This window comes from Oryzias melastigma, linkage group LG17 (assembly GCF_002922805.2).
Source record: "Oryzias melastigma strain HK-1 linkage group LG17, ASM292280v2, whole genome shotgun sequence".
NCBI classification, from domain to species: Eukaryota; Metazoa; Chordata; class Actinopteri; order Beloniformes; family Adrianichthyidae; genus Oryzias; species Oryzias melastigma.
The window spans coordinates 28,442,068-28,447,399 of NC_050528.1; positions in this window are offsets into that span (position 1 = coordinate 28,442,068).

Sequence of the window (5,332 nt, forward strand, 5' to 3'; positions counted from 1 at the left end):
GCCTTTTTGCAACCCAGTGGTACTTCCTATATGGAACACGGAAGGAGGGGGGTTTGCTCTGTCCAGTTATTTTATATACAGTCTATGGACTGTACGAGAACAAGGAGTTGGGGGTTGTCCTTAACATTCATTGAATTTTAATAAGCCACTCCTCCTAGTATGATTTTTGCTGTTGTGTTTTTTATATTATTTTTTTAACATCTTTAAGTGTAAAACAGTTAATAAAATAGACGCGGGATTTATTGCATGTGCACTGTCCCAAATAAATAAATACAATTAAATTAAAGTTAAGTTTTAGAGGCAACAATAACAAATATGACCACAGATTATTTGAAATCTTGTTTATTTTTCCATCAGTGATTCACTACCTTCCAGAAAAAGTAAGAAAATACACCGATGTCCTTCATTTAGCGCCAGTTATTTCACATCAAACTACAAGAACTGTGTGGACACCGTTTCCCACAATGCATTTTTTTGTAGTCATCAAGGTGGCATGCAGCCAGCATAGTACCTATTTTCTGGCTGCGCTGGCTTAGGAAGGCGCCTTGAACCCGCCCCTTTGTCGTGATACTTGGTGACGGCGCACATTTGACGTCAGTGCAAGAAACTAACCAACATGCACCGCAATCCAGGCCATCTGCGCAGCGCAGACAATCTCAAACACACCTAATACAACAGTAATAAGTTTGACTTTAGTGTCAAACACGCTGGAATTGTCTGACTTTTGTTCTGTTTACAAAGATTATGTGAGAACGGAAATTTAGGAAACTTTGAACTGGTGAGAAAAGATCTTCTGCAGCTCCACGTCTCATAGCCAAAGCTAATGCTAGCGTTAGCATTAGCACAAATTAAAAGAATAAAATCATAATTACCTTCATAATCAGGCAAGCAGTATTCAATGAAGTTCTTTTAACCTTTGTCTAACTTTAACCGGGTTGTCAGAGAGAAATAATCCACGACTGGTTTAAAATCATCCAGAGGAATTTGGGGAATCAGCTGAGCTGCTGTTCTGACTGCAGACAGGATTACTGACATTTGTACTCATGTTTGTGAACCATCTAAGTGGAGAAACAAAAATACAGTTAGGTAGGACATTTAAATAAGGCTGTTAATGCTAATGGGTTGACTTATGTGATTAATACAAAATAAATAAATAAATAACATGTTGATATTTATTGATATAAATTAACACCTCGCAAAGCTATAATCTTCCGCTTTGCCTCAGACGGTTGGGGCTTCCATGGCATGCGTCAAAACACTTCATCGGCCATTATCCCATTTATATCACGTTTACTTACAAAAGAAAAAAATGTTCCATCGGTTTTTAGTACTTATTATTGCTAGAAGTTAAATGCAGAAACACAATGTTTGTTTCTTATGGCTGTATGTCAGCATCTCTGTTTTCTTGGAGTAATAATAGACACATAAAAATCTTACTGTTGATGTGTTTTGTGCTCACAAATTACACTTCTGGTATATCTGAGTTAAGACTTTATACATTTTAAAAATTTCATGCAATAAAAATGAAGGAAAAAACTAATCTCTGGCCTGTTTTTGTTCAAAAGCTGCATATATTCATAACACTTACCAAGTAAAATACGTTATCAATTGTGGTTGATCACAAATCAATTATCTTATTACAGCCTATTTTCAATATTTCTGTTAATATGTAATACTTTATTTAACATTTTTATTACATTATTGCTTTTTAAAATTTTTCACAAGTTACACTTTTTTATTAACAATATCATGCCATGATTACATGTTCTTTATTTAATGGCTGTATTTTTTTCAAAGTAGATGCAGACAACGCCAACTGTTTTAAGTATGACAAAAATGTGGTTTGTAAGAGCAAAAACAATAGTAATCTGCCCAAACACTGGGCTAAAGTACATCAAATTCTTCACTCAGGAGACCATCAAAGATAAGTGCATGAAATTTGAATAACAAGGATAGAAAAATAAATACAGCTACCAGCACTGTAACAACATAAGGATCAGATTCTATTGACAGGCTGAAAGTTCATATTATGCCTCAATAATAATAAATTACCCAATATAAAATTAAAAATTATTTAAAATACAACATTATGTATTTTTGTTTCCAATGTTATTGCTTTTAGAAGTTAGGAGGGTATTCGATATTTTCTGCATTTTAGTTCTTAAATGGGGCGTGGTTTATTTAAGGTGTTACCTTACAAGATATGTTATTATTAGAGCTGTCAGGCGATTAAATTTTTTAATCGCGATTAATCGCATTGTCCATAGTTAACTCGCGATTAATCACAAATTCATATGTGGCCTTTTTTTAGGAAAAAAATGTGTGCTTCATGGAATTTAGCAGTTCTACATTAATTATGAAAACAAGAATGGCAAAATTAATAGTTTTCATCAGAAATACTTTATTTTGTAACATTGTATTGAGATAAACTTTCTTGAGGTATCTGTATTGAGAGCAGCAATAAATGAACTGACGGCGGCCATAAACAGAGCCAAATCCACATACGCTAGGAAAATTGAGGAGCATTTCTCTTCAGATGACCCCCGGAACATATGGGGGGGCATTAAGTGCATCACAAACTTCAACACCAGGAATGCACAGTGTCCAGATGACCCCTCTTTGGCAGATGAACTCAACAGGTTCTACGCACGCTTTGAGGATCCTGCTGTACCACCGCCCTTCACCAAACTCGCCACTCCACCAGGTGATATGCCCCTCAAAGTGTCTGCAGCTGATGTGAGCAGGACCCTTAAAGGAATTAACCCCCACAAAGATGCTGGCCCCGATAACATCCCAGGACAGGTGCTGAAGGACTGTGCATCTAAGCTGTCTGAGGTGCTAGCAGACATTTTTAACATCTCTTTGTCTGAGGCATCTGTTCCAACCTGCCTAAAAACATCCGTCATTGTTCCTGTGCCAAAGGGTTCCACAGTTACGGGGCTTGATGACTACCGATCCATAGCACTGACCCCGGAAGTCATGAAGTGCTTCGAGAGGCTGGTTATGGCCCATATCAGGAACAACATCGATGCCACTGTGGACCCGCAGCAGTTCGCTTACAAGAAGAACTGCTCCACTGATGATGCCATCTCATCTGTGGTCCACATTGCCCTTCAGCACCTGGAGGAACTCCTACATCCGCCTGCTCTTCCTGGATTTCTCCTCGGCCTTCAACACCATCATCCCACAGACCCTGCTGCAGAAACTCTCCACCCTTGGCCTGAGCCCCACACTAGGGAACTGGGTTCTGGATTTCCTGACAAATAGACAACGGACTGTCAGGATCCACAACACCATCTCCCGTACCCTCACACTGAGCACTGGCACACCCCAGGGCTGTGTGCTGAACCCCCTCCTGTTCACTCTGCTGACATATGACTGCTCGGTGAGACACTCCAGCTGCCATATAATCAAGTTTGCAGACGACACAGTGGTAGTAGGACACATCAGCAACAATGATGAGTCTGACTACCGAGAGGAGGTGGAGATGTTGGTGCAATGGTGCAGAGAGAACAACCTCTGCATCAACGTGAAGAAGACCAAGGAGATGGTGGTGGATTTCAGGAAAAGCAGACGCCCCACCCCACCCCTTCACATCGATGGGGCCCCAGTGGAGCTTGTCTCCAGCTATAAGTATCTGGGTGTGCACATCAGCGAGGACCTCTCCTGGAGCACCAACACTTCCCAGCTGGTCAAGAAGGCCCACCAGCGCCTGTACTTCCTCAGGAAGCTGCGGCGGGCTGGACTTGGAGGCTCAGCCCTGATGAGCTTCTACCATGCTGCTGTGGAGAGCATCCTCTGCACCTGCATCACCGTGTGGCACGGCAGCTGCACCATCGCTGAGAGGAAAGCTCTGCAGCGTGTGGTAAAAGCTGCCCGGAGAACTGTGGGGGGGAGAGCTGCCAATCACCACAGACCTCTACATCATAGGATGCAGGAGGAGGGGTCTGAACATAATCAAAGACTTAATATATAATTAGTTCATCTCTGACGTCACCCATTGACCTCCACGGTCCCTGAAATGAAGCCTGAATATTCAGCTCATGGCCGCAGCCATATTGGCTGGAGTTAACTCCGCCTCACACGGACGTTCCAAATATGGGGAAAAGGGGCGGGACCGAGTTCACCCGCTATTCCTCCAGTTTGATTTAGTTCACGCCCACAGCTCTGCCGTCTGCGGCTCCTCAATGCTAACGGCTAACAGCTTCAATTCTCCAGCAAAGCAGCACCGCGGTGGATTATTTACATCATGAATCTTTACAGGTGAGTTCTTGGTGTTTTACACACAATCTGTAAAGCGGTGGAAGTGACTTTTAGACAACAATGAAAACGTATTTTCCCGTGGTACGAGTTTAGTACGAACTGAACATCCACTGTTTGAACATGTTATTTATGTGGTCCTAAGATATCTTATTTAATAAGAATTATTTAGTCTTAAGTTACTGTAGTCTTTAAATACACGTTAAAAATTCACCACAACAGTAATATGATTGTGTAAAACGTAGTTTTCCTCTAGTGTTAAATCAAATTGTTGATATATGATCACATGATGCTGTGATTACTAATGAGGAGCATTTCTTTTTACTTCTTAGTTAAGTTAATCATGTCAACTTCTTAAAGCTGGAGCTAATATTTAAGTGAATCCTCTAACCCAGTGTTTTTCAACCTTTTTGAGCCAAGGTACACTTTTTCCATGAAAAAAAATCCCGCGGCACACTAGCATCCAAAAAGGTAAAAAAATGAGTCTGTATTGATGTACAGTCCCTCCACAATCTAGTGTACATTTTTTTATGTAAGTGGGAAGCATCATTAATCAATTTGCTCAAGTTAAACGTATATCTCGTCAAAACAGTCTACATTTATTATCATTAATGAATGATTAAAAAAAACAAAAAAAAAAAACAACTTCTAAATAATCAGTTTTTATGAATGTTTTTTTCCCCTCTTTTTTAAAATACTTCCAAAAGTATCAGACAAAGTAAAAAGTTCTTTTCTTGTTTCCCTCCACAATAGTGATGAGAATTCTGGCTCAAAATTCAATTCTTTTGCATTCGTTTTCCTAAAACAGCAGCTCTTTTGGCTACCAAATGGCTTTTTAGGTTGTTGTTTGCTTTGTTTGATTCATTATAAACTACTAGATAAGATTATGCACAAAATCCATGATGTAAATATGTTTTTATTCATATAAAGTGTAAATTATGTATATGTTGTTATTTATCCCTTCCAGATAGAATGTACAAAATAAATGGTAATAGAACTATTAACTATTCAGTCTTTAACTCTACGCATTTTAAGCTTTTTTCTTTTTAAACACATTTGAAGTGAACAACAC